The sequence below is a fragment of the Bufo bufo genome, chromosome 4 (assembly GCF_905171765.1).
Source record: "Bufo bufo chromosome 4, aBufBuf1.1, whole genome shotgun sequence".
NCBI lineage: Eukaryota > Metazoa > Chordata > Amphibia > Anura > Bufonidae > Bufo > Bufo bufo.
Window position 1 is genome coordinate 8,468,842 of NC_053392.1, and position 20,826 is coordinate 8,489,667.

The 20,826-nt window shown below is 45.0% G+C and overlaps 2 protein-coding genes and 1 long non-coding RNA gene across 4 annotated transcripts in view; 1 reads left to right on the plus strand and 2 right to left on the minus strand.

The window, feature by feature from the left end:
• The window catches only part of LOC120998324 (aspartic and glutamic acid-rich protein-like), a 2,513,920-nt gene that overhangs the window by 1,894,146 nt on the left and 598,948 nt on the right, over positions 1-20,826 (plus strand). The window lies entirely within an intron of this gene.
• LOC120998305 (gastrula zinc finger protein XlCGF26.1-like) overlaps positions 1-20,826 on the minus strand; it is a 4,064,644-nt gene that overhangs the window by 987,183 nt on the left and 3,056,635 nt on the right. The gene's annotated exons all lie outside the window — the stretch shown is intronic.
• Positions 59-16,097, minus strand: LOC120998421. 2 transcript variants are annotated; one of them, XR_005778366.1, is made up of 4 exons: positions 15,963-16,097; positions 14,990-15,145; positions 14,785-14,908; positions 59-114 (listed from the first exon to the last, which is right to left on the minus strand). It is a non-coding gene; the product is annotated as an uncharacterized LOC120998421 (long non-coding RNA). The 2 variants fall into 2 exon arrangements; XR_005778365.1 differs by lacking the exon at positions 59-114 and adding an exon at positions 405-458.

Genomic DNA, 20,826 nt, shown 5'->3' on the forward strand with positions numbered 1-20,826 from the left:
TATAGGGCTCAGCTTTATCTACCTGATGGTTCTCTGGGAGCTTCTCCTCTGGACAGTCCTGGGAATACAGAGGACGGGGACATCTCTCGGGGGGATTTCCTTCTATGAGTCCATCTGTAGGAAACACAGGGGCAGGAGAGATTATTACATGTGATGATGAGATGATGGGAGTAGTATCCAGGTGACCCATGACAGCCCCCTTCTTACCCTGCTGATTGCCCCATAAATCAGTCTCCTCTTCTTCTTCATCTTTAACCTCAGCCTTAATATCCATCAGATTTTCAAGAAGAAAAAAGAAAAATGCAAAATGATCTTTGGTTCAATCCCTTTCTGGTCAGATTCTGTGGAGACTTCAGCTCCATCTACCTGATGGTTCTCTGGGAGCTTCTCCTCTGGACAGTCCTGGGAATACAGAGGACGGGGACATCTCTCGGGGGGATTTCTCCTCCTGGATCCATCTGTGGAGACACAAGCGCACAGAAACTGAATACATGGTCTCCTGTAGATCTGTCTAGAGATCAGACTCTTCTCTCGGCTCCGTCACTTCTAGGTTTAGTGATCGGGGCCTAAATAACAATGTTATGCTCCTCAACAACTTTCTGATAAACCCCAAGATAATCCTGTCACCTCACAAAGAAATTCCAGGCCTGGAAGACTTGGAGACTCAATTTTCACTAATTTCTTGCTGCAAAATGATAGGTATAAACAGTGCACTGACGTTCCCTCACTTCTGTTCTTCATCTTCCCGTCACATATTATGTATATTAAGGTGCTCATACATTTTAGTCTAATAGTGATCAAAACCAGGCTCGGACTGGCCCACAGGAGTACAGGGGAATCCCCCGGTGGGCCCCTGAGCAAGGTGGGCCCCTAGTCTCCCACTCCCTGCACAAGTGGCACATAACACTTTAGATTTACTGCACTACATACATACAGTTGCAAGATAAAGTATGTGAACCCTTTGGAATGATATGGATTTCTGCACAAATTGATCATAAAATGTGATCTGATCTTCATCTAAGTCACAACAATAGACAATCACAGTCTGCTTAAACTAATAACACACAAGGAATTAAATGTTACCATGTTTTTATTGAACACACTATGTAAACATTCACAGTGCAGGTGGAAAAAGTATGTGAACCCTTGGATTTAATAACTGGTTGGACCTCCTTGGACTTCAACCAAACGTTTCCTGTAGTTGCAGATCAGACGTGCACAACGGTCAGGAGTAATTCTTGACCATTCCTCTTTACAGAAGTGTTTCAGTTCAGCAATATTCTTGGGATGTCTGGTGTGAATCGCTTTCTTGAGGTCATGCCACAGCATCTCAATCGGGTTGAGGTTAGGACTTTGACTGGGCCACTTCCAGAATCTTCTGCTTAAGCCATTCTGTTGTTGATTTACTTCTATGCTTTGGGTTGTTGTCCTGTTGCAACACCCATCTTCTGTTGAGCTTCAGCTGGTGAACAGATGGCCTTAAGTTCTCCTGCAAAATGTCTTGATAAACTTGGGAATTCATTTTTCCTTCGATGATAGCAATCCGTCCAGGCCCTGACGCAGCAAAGCAGCCCCAAACCATGATGCCCCCACCACCATACTTCACAGTTGGGATGAGGTTTTGATGTTGGTGTGCTGTGCCTCTTTTTCTCCACACATAGTGTTGTGTGTTTCTTCCAAACAACTCAACTTTGGTTTCATCTGTCCACAGAATATTTTGCCAGTACTGCTGTGGAACATCCAGGTGCTCTTGTGCAAACTGTAAACGTGCAGCAATGTTTTTTTGGACAGCAGTGGCTTCCTCTGTGGTATCCTCCCATGAAATCCATTCTTGTTTAGTGTTTTACGTATCGTAGATTCACTAACAGGGATGTTTTTTTTTTTTAAAGTGTTAATATCATTTTAATATCATCACAAACCATAACATTAAGTCCGGCTCTATACACTCAAACCAAATACCTTTAAACCCAAGTACTCCCCCCCCCTTACCCTTGGCTGCTGTCGCTGGTAACCCGGACCCCATAATCCCCCCCACCCCCCGTATTCATCCATGTGCACTTACAGCGCCCAACAAGACGCGGCAGTCAGTCCACCTCACTGCTACGGATGCGGGATATCACATACCTTTCCTTCTCCGCATCTCAATCTCCTCATACAGCTTTATTTGAGACATAATCCGTCTCCACTGCTCAAATGCGGGGAATATGGGGGAACCCCAGCTCTTAATTATCAGAACCTTTGCCATCAAACTGCCCTTCAGCCAGATCAGCTGATGTACCGACGAATTTAGCTTTTTTGGCATATAGGATCCCAAGATCACAGAAATCATATCCGGTACACAGGATTGGGGGAAATCCCCCTGAATCGCTGTAAATACCTGCTCCTAAATCCTCTTTATTACGCAACATTCCCATAACAGATGGATATATCCAACGTTAGGGCTGCCACACTTTCGGCAATAAAATTCACGACCTCTGTTATTAGCAAACTTAGCCTGCATCTGCGGTGTATAATACAACCTATGCAGAATTTTAAACTGGATCAATCTATAACTGGTTGCAGATATTACCTTTTTCGTATTTTGAAAGATCTGTGGCCATGGGAGGGGGGAAACTCTCAGTTCCCGCTCCCATTTAGGTATACTTTTAAAAGAAATTACCGTGGACAGTGAAGCACGCATTTTCGAATAAATCTGTGCCATTTTAATCTTTTTCCCTAAGTGAAAAAAACAATAATCAAAAAATAAGTGTTGTTGAAACATCAAATTTGTTTTATTAAGTGTAGCTTCGTATGCAGGTGTTTGTGAAGTTAAAGTCCTCTAAGACTTTAAAACCGTCTTTCTCCTTGGAGTCCAGGAGAAATGGGACTACTTAAAAGTGGCACTATTGAAGGCAACAGAAAATTGCATTAGGCTTGTCAGTAAAAGCAAAAAAAGGAAGAGACCACTGTGGTACTCAGCAGAAGTGGCCAAAATCATTAAAAACAAAAAGATAGCATTTAGTAATTATAAAAAAAAAAAAAAAACGGGAAAGACAGACAAATTTATAAGATTAGGCAGAGAGAGGCCAAACAAGTTATAAGAGCTTCTAAAGCACAGGCAGAAGAGAAATTAGCTCAGTCAGGGAAAAAAGGCGATAAGACATTCTTCAGATATATAAATGAAAAAAGGAAACTAAAACAAGGAATTACCAAATGAAAAATAAAAGAAGGAAGATACCGTATTTTTCGCCCTATAAGACGCACCGGCCCATAAGACGCACCTAGGTTTTTGGGGAGGAAAATAATAAAAATAAAAAATTTAACCAAAAGGTGTGCTTTTGGTGGGTTTGGAACTAATGGTGGTCTGTGGATGACGGACACTGTTATGGGGGGGGGGGATCTGTGGATGACGGACACTGTTATGGGGGGGATCTGTGGATGACGGACACTGTTATGGGGGATCTGTGGATGACGGACACTGTTATGGGGGGATCTGTGGATGACGGACACTTATGGGGGGATCTGTGGATGACGGACACTTATGGGGGGATCTGTGGATGACGGACACTTATGGGGGATCTGTGGATGACGGACACTTATGGGGGGATCTGTGGATGACGGACACTGTTACAGGGGGGGGGATCTGTGGCTGGCACTGTTACAGGGGGGGATCTGTGGATGGCACTGTTATATATGTGCCATCCACAGACCCTCCCACCCCATAACAGTGCCATCTACAGACCCCCCCCAGCCCATAACAGTGCCATTCACAGACCCCCACCCCTTAACTGTGCCATCCACAGATTCCGTGTGCCCCCGCCCCCACCCCCCCAGTATGCAAATATAAAATGTATTATTGAATTAAAAGTTATTAAACATTCTAATAGTACCGTATATCCTAATTGCTTCTGTATAATGCCGGCAGGCGGGCCGGGCGGCCGGCGCGTCACTCACTGACGTCACTTGCCTGCGCCGCCTGCTTCATTCATAAAGGAGGCGGCGCAGGCACGTGACATCAGGGAGTTACGCTGCCGCCCAGCCGGCCTGCCTGTCGGCATTATACAGAAGCAATTAGGATATACGGTACTATTAGGAGTGAGGGGGGCATGTTTAATAACTTTTAATTCAATAATACATTTTATATTAGAATACCGGAGCGGTGGGGCGGGGCTATAGTACAGTGACCGCACCGCCCCACCGCTATTGCCGGCCCCCAGCTCCTCCTCCCAGTCCCTCCCCCGGCCCCCGCTCCGCACATCGCATCCAGCGATGTTAAACTGTCAGCATTCGCCCCATAAGACGCAGGGGCATTTTCCTCCCATTTTTGGGGAGGAAAAAGTGCGTCTTATGGGGCGAAAAATACGGTATAAGGAAGAAGATAAAGAACTAGCTGACTGCCTCAATGAATACTTCTGTTCAGTTTTTACAAAGGAAAATGAAGGAGAAGGACCTCAGTTAGGAAAGAAGACTAATGAATCTTTTGACGCATCTGTCTTTACAGAGGAAGAGGTTCTAAGTCAGCTGTCTAAAATTAATACAAATAAGTCACAGGGGCCTGATGGGATACACCCAAAGCTATTAAAAGAGCTCAGCGGTGAACTAGCAAAACCATTAACAGATTTATTTAACCAATCACTGGCAACAGGAGTCGTCCCAGAAGATTGGAAATTAGCAAATGTTGTGCCGATTCACAAGAAAGGTAGTAGGGAGGAATCGGGCAACTACAGGCCAGTAAGCCTGACATCAATAGTGGGGAAATTAATGGAAACCATACTTAAGGAGAGTATTGTGGAACATCTAAAATCCCATTGATTGAAAGATGAAAAGCAGCATGGGTTTACTTCAGGGAGATCATGTCAAACTAATCTTATTGATTTTTTTGATTGGGTGACTAAAATAATAGATGGCAGAGGTGCAGTAGACATCGCTTATCTAGACTTTAGTAAGGCTTTTGATACTGTCCCACATAGAAGGCTTATCAATAAATTGCAGTCTTTGTGCTTGGACTCCCATATTGTTGAATGGATTAGGCAGTGGCTGAGCGACAGGCAACAGAGGGTTGTAGTCAATGGAGTATATTCAGACCAAGGTCTTGTTACCAGTGGGGTACCTCAGGGATCTGTTCTGGGACCCATATTGTTTAATATCTTTATCAGTGAAATTGCAGAAGGCAATAAGGTGTGTCTTTTTGCTGATGACACAAAGATTTGTAACAGGGTTGATGTTCCTGGAGGGATACACCAAATGGAAAAGGATTTAGGAAAACTAGTGGAATGGTCAAAAATCTGGAAACTAAAATTTAATGTTGATAAGTGCAAGATAATGCACCTTGGGCGTAAAAACCCAAGAGCAGAATATACAATCAGTGACACAGTCCTAACCTCAGTATCTGAGGAAAGGGATTTAGGGGTCATTATTTCAGAAGACTTAAAAGGTAGGCAGACAATGTCACAGAGCAGCAGGAGATGCTAGCAGAATGCTTGGGTGTATAGGGAGAGGCATTACCAGTAGACAGAGGGGGGCGCTCATGTCGCTCTACAGAGCACTAGTGAGACCTCATCTGGAGTATTGTGCTCAGTACTGGAGACCATATCTCCAGAAGGATATTGATACTTTGGAGAGAGTTCAGAGAAGAGCTACTAAACTGGTCCATGGATTGCAGGATAAAACTTACCAGGAAAGGTTAAAGGACCTTAACATGTATAGCTTGGAAGAAAGACGAGACAGAGGGGATATGATAGAAACTGCTAAATACATAAAGGGAATCAACAAGGTAAAAGAGGAGAGAATATTTAAAAGAAGAAAAACTGCTACAAGAGGACATAGTTTTAAATTAGAGGGGCAAAGGTTTAAAAGTAATATCATGAGGTATTACTTTACTGAGAGAGTAGTGGATGCATGGAATAGCCTTCCTGCAGAAGTGGTAGCTGCAAATACAGTGAAGGAGGTTAAGCATGCATGGGATAGGCATAAGGCCATCCTTCATATAAGATAGGGCCGGGGGCTATCCATAGTACTCAGTATATTGGGCAGACTAGATGGGCCAAATGGTTCTTATCTGCCAACAAACATTCTATGACTCCAATAGGTGTGATCAGTTATTTTCAAAAATTCTGGTAAGTTCTGATTCTCCCATAACAGGGGTAAATAAAACATGTGTAACACCTTCAAAGTTGTTTTCAATGTATCCCAAACCCTCTGCAGAGTTCAAATTTCCAAATTGTGCCGTTTCTAAATGCATAAAAATATTTTCGAATGGCCTACCAATTACCTTAGTTAAATACTGCCCAAGTACATTCTCTCTAAAATTACAGCATCTTTGTAGCTGCACAGAAAAAAAATACTCTTGAAAGAAAGGAAGTGACAATCCCCCCTCTGACTCGGCCAGCCACAGATACCTCTGCTTTATACGGACCCTCTTCCTCCCCCAAATTAGGTTGTTAATTAAAGCTTCCAATCTATAAAAAAAGGAATCCTCTATCCATATGGGGGAGGCGCTGATCGGATACAAAACCAGAGGTAGTATAATCATTTTAACCAATGCCAGTCGATCTGATTGGGATATTAACAATTTTTGCCAGGCTCTGATTTTCCCCTTTACTTTATCTAGTACCGGGGAAAGATTTAACTCGCGGAATCTACCTATAGGGACACCTATCTTTATCCCCAGATAGTCCAGCGAGTCATCCACAGTCAACGTCCGGACCCGGGAACCCCCCTCGGGGGCATTTCGATTTAGCGGGAGGAGTGAGGACTTAGCCCAATTAATTAGATAACCAGAGAGTAGACTAAACTCCTCTATTACCTGCATAACATAGGGGACGGCTTTCCAGCCTTGATCCAGAAAGAGGATAACATCGTCTGCGTAGAGCCTAATTTTATCACTCTCTCCCGCTACCCCGAAGCCCCGGATCTGTCCATTCAAACGGATCCTACAAGCCAACGGCTCCATAAATAGCGCAAATAGAAGGGGAGAGAGCAGGCAACCCTGTCTCGTGCCACGTTGAAGCTCAATAATAGAGGAATTAACCCCATCAATGTTAACTCGGGCTATTGGTTGAGTATATAACAGTTGAGCCATTGCAATAAATGTAGTCCCCAATCGAAAATGGGCCATAGTTCGCCACAGGAAGGATCACTCCACCCTGTCGAACGCTTTAGCAGCATCCACAGACAGGATGAAGTGGTCCGGGCCCCCCCCACCGACAGGTTCAAATACACCCCATAGAGATTCGCCTGAATCTGTCTCCCGGGAATAAATCCTGTTTGATTAGAATGAACCAGGGCTGCAATTACTCGTTTAAGACGATTTGCTAGGGATTTTGCAAAAATCTTATAGTCTGTATTGAGGAGTGATATGGGCCTGTAAGACCCAACCTCACTACCGTCCTTATCTTTTTTTAAAATTAAAATGATAATTGCCTCCCTGAAAGATGGAGGGAGAGATCCATATCTATATGATTTATTTAAGACCTGCAGCAAAATAGGGAGAAGTACCTTAGCCTGATATCTATAAAGTTCAAATGGCAAACCATCCACCCCCGGAGAGGAATTATACTTAACCGAGCGAAGGGCCTCCTCTAACTCTACCTGTCGTATAGGATGATCTAGCATTCTAGGTTTCCTGAGGCGAAAGAGAGGGCATTTCTAATTGATCCAAATAATCATCAGTTTTTGAGGGACTACATACCATTTCAGATCTATATATATATCAGAATAGTACTTGGCAAATTCCTGTCTAATCTGCTCTGGATCCTTGACTATCTGACCCCGGGTATTTTTAATGTACCTAATTTTAGTCCCACCCCTTTGATTTGCGACCAATGAAGCTAACAATTTCCCTGTTTTCCCCTCCTCACTAAAACGTCTCTGTCCTTGGAAAAAGAGTTTATGCTGGGCCTTGTTTACTAAAAAAGTCCTATATTGTTGGTTGGCATCTTTTAATTCTGTACGTAGTGAGTCCGTACCATGTTTCATCAAAGCCCCTTGCAACTTCCTGACTGTCTCCCTTAATGTATTTTCCTGCCTATGAAACTCCGCTCGTTGTCTTTTTATTTTACCATAGTAGAGGCCTCTAAGGTAGGCCTTCAAAGCGTCCCATACAAAATTAATATGAGTGGATCCCTCATTCCGATGCCAAAATTCAAGAATCTCCGCATTGATTAGATCCCGCTCACCAATGACCTCCAACCAATAGGGGTTTAGTCTGAAGGTTCTATAGGTTCTATTGGGGCCCGTATTCATCCCCACTCCCCCGAGCAGAAGCAATACTGGAGAGTGGTCTAAAATTCCATGCAGTTCATATTTCATCTTCACCACTTGATCAGACATAGCCCCGTTTGCGAATGCTAAGTCAATTCTTGACATTGACCCATATGTCCGGCCAAAGCATGAGTACGCTATTTTTTCTCCATACAAATGACCCCAGACATCAACCCATACAAGCTCCTGGGTAATACTACACAGGAGAGACCGAGTATGCCTCTGCTTGGGGGAGAGAGACACCCTATCCAATCTCGGATCCAATACCGAGTTAAAGTCACCTACCAGTAACAGCGGGCACGGAGGTTTACTGCTAATAAATGCAACCAGCAAAGACAGAGCCGTGGAGGCCAATGGGGGAGGTACATAAACAAAGGCTAAAATAGTCTCCTGTCCACTCCACTGACCATAAAGAAACACAAATCGTCCCTCCCTATCCACCTTAACATCCAACGGCTGAAAATCAACCCCATGGTGAATATACACACTCACACCCCTCGAGTATGCTGACAGGTATGAGTGGTATTCCAATTTTGCCCATCGCCTCTTTAATTTCGTGGAGTTTATCAGCCGTTGCGTGCGTCTCCAATAAGGCTACAATTGCCGGAAGGTGACGAGCCATAACATCAAAGACCACTGTCCTTTTAACTCTATCCCCCAACCCTCGCACATTCCAACACAAAACCCTACGCATCATTCTAAACTTATCGGAAGCCAAAGCTCCCAGCAGACCGGCAGGAGGGGGAAGAGGTGCCCCCTAGGCCCAGCGACAGCAGCCAACCTCCCGATCCCCTCCCAATCCCTAGTACCCACCCCCCACCCATAACCGCCACCCCAACCCACCATTTGACTCACAGAGAATATTATCCCCATCAGCCTCTTCCACTTCGCCAACCCCGCTCCCGATCGAGCCCCACCCCACACCGTCATATAACCAACATATAAAAGTATAAACATAGTCAAAAGATGAAAGATCCCAATGGGGGGCTAGAAACTGGCCGCGTCGAGCCACCGTGCAGCCTCCATAGGTGTGGGGAAAAATTGCACAATGTCATTATGAACCACCCTGAGTTTAGCCGGATACAACATTGCATACTTTATGTGGGCGAAAATTAATCTTTTTTTAACATCAGAGAAGGACCACCTTTTATTTTGTGTCTCACGGCAGAAATCAGGGTATATTTGGATGTCATTTCCATCAAAACCAATTTTGTCGAGTTCTCTTTTACGTCTGAGTACCCAGTCCCGATCCTTGGATCAGACCAATCTGGCTATAAAAGCTCTGGGGGTTGCACCTGGGGGGGGCTTTCTCGGAGGGATTTTATGAGCTCGCTCTACACAAAACATAGAGAGGTCACACTCCGCTCCCAATGTTTGCACCAGCCACTTTTGCACAAAGTCCGCTGGGTTCTCTTGTTCCACCCCCTCAGGGAACCCTACCAATCTTATATTGTTCCTCCGAGATCCATCCTCCAAATCTATCAATTTATTTTTCAGCCCAAGACATTCCTGCTCCACGCCCACAAGGCGTTTTTTTGTTAAACCCAACTCCTTTTTCGCATCCCGCGTCTCCAACTCCAAATCTTTTACCTTTACTCTTAGTTTTGTGATTTCATCCCTAATAATGGTAATATCCCCCTGTAACGCCGCCATTGTGGTTGTTAATTGAGATACAGCGCTATTAGTCACAAAATTTCAGCTAACTTATTATCAACACTATCCAGGCCTTCCCTATCCACCTCCCGAGCTTCCGTTGAGACCAACATTGCGGTGGTAGGCTTATTTCCTCCCGTTTCAAAGTGAACTGTGGATTTTTGGGATCCACCCCTAGTTTTAAGCGTTGGGAACCTCAAAAATGTATCTAAGCGTGCTTGGGGGCTACTCCCGGGGCCTCCTTTTAGGGGGCTTGCCCCCCCCCCCTCCCTGATTTCCGAAACTTGGGGGCCATTGTACCTGTAGTAACTCAAAAAAAAAAAAAGCAAAAAGGCCCGTCACAGAACCTGGGGGAAAAAGAGGGGAAGTTCAACTCATACAAGATGGATCAACAACAAACAGCTATTACCGTAATCTCAAGTCATAATAGAAAACCACATATTACAGACATCATGGAGAATGGACTGGATTAGGGATTTAAATGTTATTGTAACAGAGATATAAGCACACCAGTCAGTCCAGGTTAGTTGAAGTTAATCTTTTTTAATAGATATAATGTATTCAAGGTTAGAGAAAAAAAGGAGCTGGGGGTCATACATCCAACACTGGAACAGGGAGTCCCCTGCAGGGGACTAACAGGGATGTTAGCATATGCCAGAGACTTTTGTAAGTCTTTAGCTGACACTCTAGGATTCTTCTTCACCTCATTGAGCAGTCTGCACTGTGCTCTTGCAGTCATCTTTACAGGACGGCCGCTCCTAGGGAGAGTAGCAGCAGTGCTGAACTTTCTCCATTTATAGACAATTTGTCTTACCATGGACTGATGAACAGCGAGGCTTTTGGAGATACTTTTATAACCCTTTACAGCTTTATGCAAGTCAACAATTCTTAATCGTAGGTCTTCTGAGAGCTCTTTTGTGCGAGGCATCATTCACATCAGGCAATGCTTCTTGTGAAAAGCAAACCCAGAACTGGTGTGTGTTTTTTATAGGGCAGGGCAGCTGTAACCAACACCTCCAATCTCATCTCATTGATTGGACTCCAGTTGGCTGACACCTCACTCCAATTAGCTCTTGGAGATGTCATTAGTCTAGGGGTTCACATACTTTTTCCACCTGCACTGTGAATGTTTACATGTGTTCAATAAAAACATGGTAACATTTAATTCTTTGTGTGTTATTAGTTTAAGCCGACTGGGATTGTCTATTGTTGTGACTTAGATGAAGATCAGATCACATTTTATGACCAATTTGTGCAGAAATCCATATCATTCCAAAGGGTTCACATACTTTTTCTTGCAACTGTACATTCAATGTACAGCACCTCAACAATGTTCATATAAAAAAAACTTGTTAGATTATTTATTATATTTGAATGTATCCATATGGTGGGGCCCCAAAATAAATTTTACTGGTGGGCCCTAGGTACCCCAGTCTAACACTGATCAAAACAGACCAGCCAAATGGTCGTCTGGTGAAATTTAACAACGAATGTCTGTTTTAGTTGCCCAGAGACAGATGTCTCCTGAAGAGAAGTTGGCCATGCTTAATATTTTCATCCATTAATCAGATGACAGATCTCTCATTTAAGGAAAAGTATCTTTCTTTTAAAGAACATTCCAATAAATGCATAAAATAAATGTAAAAAATGTGAATTCTGCATCCACTATGTTCATCATAGACAAATTCTATATCTACAGTCATAAATGACCCTTTCATGACAGGTCTTCCAGTTTTAGGTAACTGTTAGGCCTCTTTCACACGGGCGAGTATTCCGCGCGGATGCGATGCGTGAGTTGAATGCATTGCACCCGCACTGAATCCTGACCCATTCATTTCTATGGGGCTGTTCACATGAGCAGTGATTTTCACGCATCACTTGTGCATTGCGTGAAAATCGCAGCATGCTCCTCTTTGTGCGTTTTTCACCTAACGCAGGCCCCATAGAAATGAATGGGGTTGCGTGAAAATCGCAAGCATCCGCAAGCAAGTGCGGATGCGGTGCGATTTACACGCATGGTTGCTAGGAGACAATCGGGATGGAGACCCGATCATTATTATTTTCCCTTATAACATGGTTATAAGGGAAAATAATAGCATTCTGAATACAGAATGCATAGTACAATAGCGCTGGAGGGGTTAATTTTTTTTTAAAAATAATTAAATTCACCTTAATCCACTTGCTCGCGCAGCCCGGCTTCTCTTCTGTCTTCTTTTTTGCTGTGTGCAGGAAAAGGACCTGTGGTGACGTCACTCCGGTCATCACATGATCTTTTTACCACAGGTCCTTTTCCTGCACACAGCAAAAAAGAAGACAGAAGAGAAGCCGGGCTGCGCGAGCAAGTGGATTTGTCACCGCCACTTCTGTGAGAAGGTCTGACAGACGTCCTTTTCTACCTCTTGCATGATGTTCTTTGTTTCGGTTTCACTTTGTCATCTCATTTCCTTCTCCCAGGTGTCACCTATTTAGACTAATCCTCTTTCCTTTATATTCCCTCCCATACTGCCTCACTTTGCGGTTTATACTACTTCCTGGATTGAAGTGTTCACTGCTGGAGACTTCTGTAGCTGCTTGTTCAGATAAGTCCTTTCATGAATTGTGTTTCCTTGCTGGCTTGATTCTAGGTGACCCTGACTCCCTCCGTATTAAGTGCAAGGAGCTGGTGGTCGTGTCCCCTCACTATTATAGGGTTTTCAGGTGTCACACAGTCTAGGTACGAGGGCATGCAATCGTCTACCTCTGAGACCCTTGTATGTGCTTAGCAGTCAGGGAGAGCTCTTAGGGTTTTATAGGGGTCACCTTTATGCTCCTTAGTTTGGGATCAAGCCAGTCGGATGTTTATCCATAACTTCCAGCTATCTGCAACATCATCCGTGACAGGATCAAGGTGAGTTCAATAATTTTTTATTTTTTTTTAACCCCTCCAGCGCTATTGTACTATGCATTCTGTATTCAGAATGCTATTATTTTCCCTTATAACTATGTTATAAGGGAAAATAATACAATCTACCCAGCACCTAACCCAAACCCGAACTTCTGTGAAGAAGTTCGGGTTTGGGTACCAAACGTGCCAATTTTTCTCACGCGAGTGCAAAACGCATTACAATGTTTTGCACTCACGCATGTTCCCGCAACGCACCCGCACCTTTTCCCGCAACGCCCGTGTGATAGAGGCCTTATGGTATTGTTCACATGATGGATTTAGAAAACATGATTAAAAAATAAATGCAGAACGGAGGATCATGCTCACATACAGAGCAAGATTCTCACACTGCGCACGCTCGTGTGAAACAGCCCTAATAGTCTACAAGGTCACAAAGGAACCCAAGGTTTGAAGCAACTAAAGACCACCATCAAGAGGACACTGACCAACAATGGTGTGCATGCAGGACTGCAAGGAGAAAGCCACAGATCTCCCAAAACAACATTGCTGCTCGTCTGCAGTTTGCAAAGATCACCTGATCAAGCCACGTTATTGGCAGAATGTTATGTGGACATAGAACTTTCTGGTTGAAATGAGAAGCGGAGAAAGGAAAACCCTGCGTCCAGCATAAAGACCTCATCCTCTCTGTGACACACGGTGCTGGTAGGATCATGGTTTGGGACTGTTCTGCTACATCTGGGCCAGAACGTCTCACATTCACTGATGGAACAATGACTTCTGAATTATACCAGAAAATTCTAAAGGAAAATGTCAGGACATCTGTCAATGAGCTGAATCTCAGGAGAACGTGGGTCATGCAGCAAGACAACAACCCTGAGCACAAAAGTCCTTCTACCAAAGAATGGTTAAAGAAGAAGAAAGGGAAAGCTCTGGAATGGCCGAGTCACAGTCTGGACCAATAGAAATGGCGTGGAAGGACCTAAGAGAGCAGTTCATGGAGGAAACCACCAAAGCTGTTCTGCTCAGAGGCATATGTTAAAATCCCTCCAAGCAAATGTTCAGGAATAATCATCAATTATGGAAACAAGGGGGTCACATACTTTTACCTCTCACAGTCATGTCATGCTGGAAATTTTCCTCAATAAATAAATGACCAAGTATATTATGTTTTTCTCCTTTCTTTGATTTGGTTCTTTATCTACTGGTAGTTCTTGTCTGGAAATCGGATGTAGTTTTAGGCAAGATCTATGCAGAAATACAGCTTTTAAGCGGCGCTATATTAGTGGTCAACATTAGTGGCGCCCTGTTTGTTTATCGCCAGATATGGATATGTAATATAAGCGGATGTGAGCAGCTTTGTATCATTAGGATATTTCATATCCGATTCCATAGAAAGCCGACCCCTCAGCAAACAAGCAGAGATAAAGGACAAAGCCAGTAAATGACGAGGGCAGGACCGTCGCCCCTCCCGAATACTGTACCTGTGGGCCTTTCACATCCATGTCTGTTCCTCTAAGAATATAACATGTCCTATTATTAGACATATATAATGCAGAACAAGGACCCACTAAAGTCACTGGGTCTGCCAAAAGGCGAGTGCAAAATAAATCTGTCTGTGACTGTTCCTTTTATCATAGATCGGTCTGATTTGTTTGATAGAAGGAGGTGACGTCTCCCCTGTACAGTCCTATCATTCTATATAGTCACACAGGGGCAGACGTCACCCATAAGCCCCATGTATACGGCACGGCGCAGGTTTTCCTGCAGGTCCTCTGTATAGAATAGTGTCATCTACTGTATCGGCCGATGGAGGCCAAGAGGACACTATATCTGTCAGGGGGAAGGAGCCTATGGAGAAGTGTGATGTATATGGGAAATGTAGGCTCTAACGTAACGGAGAATAACATGTGGAGCTCCTACATTACATGTCATTACACACGTATACACACTGCACATGACCGGACTGAGGCTTCAACACAGCCTCTTCTCATCTCGTCTCTTCTTACCTGGTGATGTCAGAGGCCGGGGAGCCTCCATCTTGGCCTCCTTGTACAGATCTTTGTGTCCTTCTACATACTCCCACTCCTCCATGGAGAAATAGACCGCCACATCCTGACACCTTACAGGAACCTGACAACACAATGACACCGTCATCACCCAGACCCCTCCAGTGCTGTTACTGGAGAATTTCCCAGCATTCCCAGAAGTCACCTCTCCAGTCAGCAGCTCAATCATCTTGTGGGTGAGTTCCAGGATCTTCTGCTCATGTATCAGGGGTGGAGGCTCACTGATGGGGGTCCTGCTCCACCCTCCTGACTCATGGATGATGGGAGTCCCCCCCGATGTCTTTTTCACTATGGTGTAATCCTGTGGATGGAGAGAGACACTTAGGGAAAGAAATTTTTTCCTGACTCCATATCTACACTCAGAATCCCTCCCTATGGCCCCATCTCCAGTAATCTAGTCACTAGAAGCTGGAATATTATTACCCTCCAGACCTCTTCTGGACTCTTCTAGAGAATCTCTCATGACTCCTTCATCTGGCAGAGAGCTCCATAGTCTCACTGCTCTTACAGTAAAGACTCCTCTTCTATGTTGGTGGAGAAACTTTCTTTCCTCTAGATGTAGTGGAGGCCTCCTTGTTGAAGTCCAGTATCATCTAGATGTCAGACTAGTGGTAGAAATCCTCCCTCCAGGCCACACTCCGGCCATCTCCTCCTCTGCTTCCTCTCCTCCTGGGTACAACGTGCTTACTTACCTTCTCATGGCTCCTACAACATGACTATTGGTCTCCATGATACATCACTGACCATACTGGTGACTGATCTTCAGGTTCTCCATCACTTGGAAGGTCTGGAGGACGTTCTCCAGGACCCTGGACTCTTCCTATCACTTCCTATGATGGATTCTCCTTCCCAATGTCTGACTTGTTACAGAATACAATAAAGAGGAGAGAAATCTAGAAAAGTTTACCTCTCCGCTCAGCAGGGAGATGATCTCCAAGGTGAAGTCTAATATTCTTCTGCTGATCTCCTTCCTGTCCATCCTTGGTGGTCATTCAGGAGAAGAGGAGAGAACTGGAGGAGCTGGAGGCTTCTAGTACTGCAGGCACCTTTATGAGGAGAGGAGAAGCTGGAAATCCTCCAGGGACAAGAGCATTAGTGAGATCCAGAACCGCACTTACTGCTCCTGGAGAGACCCCGCTTCTCAGAGCCCCCAGCACCGGGGATAAAGGGGGATTCTGGAGAAATGGCTGATACCCGAGAGAAGAAGAGGCTCCAGACACCACAGCAGTGACTACCGATCAGGACCTGCTCTGTATCTGTTGCACTGCAAGAGCTTAAGGACCTGGGATGATGTCATTGACATTTGATCATGAGGGGTGGAGCTCAGCAGCTGAGAAAAGTGGTGATGTCACTGTCATGTGATCAGTGCTGGGGGCAGGACTTTAACAGTAGAGCATGTGGTAGAGAAGGACCTGTGATGAGATCACCATCATGTGATAAGAAAGGGCTAGGCTGAGCAGTGGGGAGGAGGTTGGGTCTAGATTGGAGCCGCAGGGAGAATCGGCTCATAGAAACTATTCTAGTAATTTCTCTACAGAACACGCTAAAGTGGAGTCTCTGTACGGAGGACCCTGGAGAAAGGAGAATATGAAGCCCATTGATCAATATTGCTGCAGAGCAGTTTATTAATAGGTATAAATCATATATAATTATATATATACTGTATATATACACACTACTCACAAAAAGTTAGGGATATTTGGCTTTCGGGTGAAATTTATGGAAAACATAGAAAGTCCCGCTCCAGTGATATTATATCATGAAAGTCGGGCATTTAAGTAGAAGCAGTGATGGTGATTTCCTCATCTCAGACAATTTATTGAAACAAAAGCCGACACCGGTGGTGGGTATACCGCCACAAAAATGTCAGCGTCTCAATAACTTGTCCTGTGGCCTTGAGCATCAAGTACAGCTTGACAACGATGTCTCCTGCTGTTCAAAGGTCGCCGTAGGCCCCTTTCACACAAGGGAGTTTTCCGCGCGGGTGCAATGCGTGATGTGAACGCATTGCACCCACACTGAATCCGGACCCATTAATTTCAATGGGTCTGTGTACATGAGCGTTGTGTGAAAATCGCTGCATGTTCTATATTCTGTGTTTTTCACGCAACGCTGGCCCCACAGAAGTGAATGGGGCTGCATGAAAAACGCAGTGGATGCGATGCGATTTTTACAGATGTTGTTAGTAAACATTAAGTTTTTTATCACGTGCGTGCAAAACGCATTTCACTTGCACGGAACGTAATCGCAGAGTTTTTCACTGAACTTGCTTGCAGAATCGTGCGATTTTCCCGGAACGCACCAGCAACGCATCCGGACCCAATCCACAATGTTTGTCTGCAAGGGGCCTTATTGTCTGCTGAGGCATCCCACTCTTCTTGAAGGGCGGCCCTCACGTAATTGAGGTTCTGAAGTACAGAGTTACGCGCCTCTTCACGGCGACTCAGCTGATCCCATAGGTTTTCAATGGGATTCAGGTCTGGAGAAAGTGTAGGCCACTCCATATGAGGTCCCCCATTCTCCAGCAGCCGTTCCCTAATGTTAGGACCTCGATGAGCTGGTGCATTGCCCTCATGAAGATGACATTAGGCCTGTGTTGTTCCTGCAGAGGCACAATGACTGGATTAATGATGTTCTTCAAGTAGTCTGGGCTGTCACTGGACCATTCACACAGTGTAGGGCAGTTCTGTACTGACTAGACATACCTGCCCACGATGTAACACCACCACCACCAACGGCTCGTCTGGTGACCACTGTGGCTGATGCAGAGCACTCTCCTTGACTTCTCCATCATTGTTGGCGGCCATCATTTCTACTCAGTGTGAATTGCCTTTCATCAGTGAACAGCACTGAGGCCTACTGGTCCCTCATCCAGCATATATGCTCCCTGGCCCATGCAAGATAAAGATACCTGTGCCTGGTGGTGTGGTCAGGTACTTGTGCAAGTCGTCTAGCACACAGACCACGTTGATGTAAGCGATTTCAAATGGTCTCACGTGACACTTGGGTGCCTCTCACCTCCCTTAAATGTGCATGGAGTTGTGTGGCTTTCATCATCCAGTTCCGGAGAAGCATTGTTCACAAGCAGTCAGCAGTGTGGGATGTGGCCAAAGGACATCATTTCTGAGACTCTTTAAATGACAAAAATACGTGGTCTCAAAGGGCAGGAAATACTCAACCCCAAATGCAGTTGTGCATTTATGTTCGGGGGAGCAGATACTGCGCTTGTGGTCTGTTGCTAAGGGAGATCCCCAGCAAAAAATGCATACAATGGAGGATGCTCGCAGCAGACCACAAGTGCCACAGAGACATCCTACACCAGATGGTAAAATGTGTGGATGTGGAATGATATATAGAATAAATAGCTACAAGAATAGGTGCACTACTGTGGTGGATGCAAACAATAATATCTGACTAAACCCTCACACTGATGTTAAAAATGAGACTTTAGCCAGTATATCCGTATATTAAGGAGATTCCTGAGCCCGCGCACCACGCCAAGGTTTCTCAAGTGGCATGGGCCCAACACTAAACCTACCTGTACCGTATGGGTAGTACCAGGAGCTAGTGGGCAAATTACAGCAGCGTAAGGTCTGACTCACAGCAAACAGCTCCCAGTTCCCTCCAGTGTGACTAACCACACATACAATGGGAGCAGGGAGGAGGCTTAGAGTCCCACCCATGGCTGGCTGATATGTTGCAGGCCCCACAGGTGCACCTAAATGCCGCCTATGGGGGGGAGGAGCTTGCCAATGGCTGCGTAGGCAGCACGAGTCCCGGGCTCCCGAACATCTCCAACATATTTTTACCATACACGACTTTGTTGGCAGCCAAACTTCAATGAAAGGAAGAAGGAAGAGAACTTCTTTCACTACTGCTCCTATAGAGCCCGATCCAGCAGCTATCTCCTGCTTCTTCATCCCAGCCTGCAGAGAACGCTGAAACCAGCGCGGACACAAAGATGGCGGAGGCAGCATTTGGAACAGCATTTCCCGTGCGCACTGACAAGGCCTCCACCAAGAAGCATGATGTAATGCCACAAAGTGAGGCACAATCCGCTGGATCCCCAGTTTCATATGCTGCAGCGATGAGTCCCGGTTCGGCAGCCCCATCCTCCCCTGCCTTGTTCAGGCATACAGAGACGTCTCCTGGCTCATCACCCCAGCAAGGAGGATCCCCGGCACGGACTCTCAAGTCAGTAAGGTCCACAGCACTGCACAACCCAAACCCTGATTCGGATTGGAAGCTGCACCTCAAAGCTCTCCCCACTAAATCAGAAATAGATGCACTATTCGTGAGGTTGGAAAATTCTCACAAGCAAGACATGGCGGCCTTACACCAAGATATTAGGCATGTTGGGCAGGGGGTGGAGGAGATAGAAGGCCTACAGGAACAAGTCCTCATAATGCTGGACTCACACCATAAGGTCCTAAGTGACCATACAGAGCAAATACAGGACATTTTGTCCCACCTGAAGACATGGAAAACAGAAATCGGAGGAATAATCTCCGCATCAGAGGGTTCCCTGAAACAATACTACCACAAGACCTAGAAACTTGGGAGCATGACTTCTTCGGTAAACTACTGAACCAAGATCGTGAGCAACCCATAGAGATTGACCGAATACATAGGACTCTAGGCCCAAAAAAACGGGCAAACCATCCCGCCCTCGCGACATTATTTGAACAATCCGTTTATATAAATACAAAGAAGCCATTCTCAAAGCAGCAAGAAACTCAGATCAATCCTTTTTGAAAATAAGGAACTCCTCCTCCTACCAGACCTTGCAAGACGCACCTTGCTGCTACGCAAAGTGCTGAAACCCCTTCTTGCTACCCTCAGAGATAACAACATAATCTACAGATGGGGATTCCCGTTTCAATTAATAGCCAAGAAAGAATGGAAAACGGCGGTATTCAAATCCTCAGCAGACTTACCAAAGCTGCTGAACACCTTTGATCTTCCACCCTTGGAGCTCCCTGACTGGCCCAGAGCAAGAGCAATTTACTCTATACCACAATATGACAGGTGGCAGGCATCATCACGTAAACAACGGAGATCTCCTGGATGACCGCAAGCACCAGCAGATGGAGAACACAAATGATTGCAACTGTAATTTTTCTTGCTCTTTGTCTCTCTCTCTCCTGTCTACATGCTTACAGATAGATGTTTATGGCTACCATGTTATATAGAATCCTCTTTCAAGTTATAGGACGTGTGTTATATATGTCCTGAATTATCTAGTTACACGTTTACTATAGTTGGAGACTAGTAGGGCACCATTTAGGATAACACTGAGCTGACCTAATCGGCTCTCCCTTTCTTTTCTTTTTTTCCTCCCATCAACCTATACCCCCCTTCCTGAACATTATGTTCTTGTCCGCTCAACCTTGTCTTTGTCCTTTGCCTCATGTGTCCATTCCCTTCCGTAATGTTTCCTTCTTGGACAGGAGCCCTGTTCATGATAAACAATAGACCATCCACTTATCCGCCATGATGACTCCCTTTTTATTCTGTACATATAATGCCAGAGGTCTTAACAAACCAGAGAAACGTAGCCAAATTTTATATCGCTTCCATAAGAAAAGAGTCTTGTTGACCATGTTCCAAGAAACCCATTTTAAAACCACTTCTATTCCCAAGTGCGAGGGCAGATGCTACCTGGTTTGGTTCCACAGTCCCAACCCTACGGTATTGTCCTCAGGCATCAGCCCTAGAGGCCGTTTTATATTTCTCAAGCTCTCGGTTGACAACTCCATTATTACAATTGCTAATGTCTATTTTCCTAATTAGGGACAGATGACCTTTGGATCCAAAATCTTGAAACGTTTAGCCAGATGGCTCACCATCATCCTAGGAGGAGACTTTAACATGGTGATGGATCCCTCCGTGGATTCCTCAACAGGTAGCAACAGGTAGGTACTCAATCTCCCCGGTGTCCTCACACATGCTCAAGGCTGACCTCCCTGCACTCAGACTAGT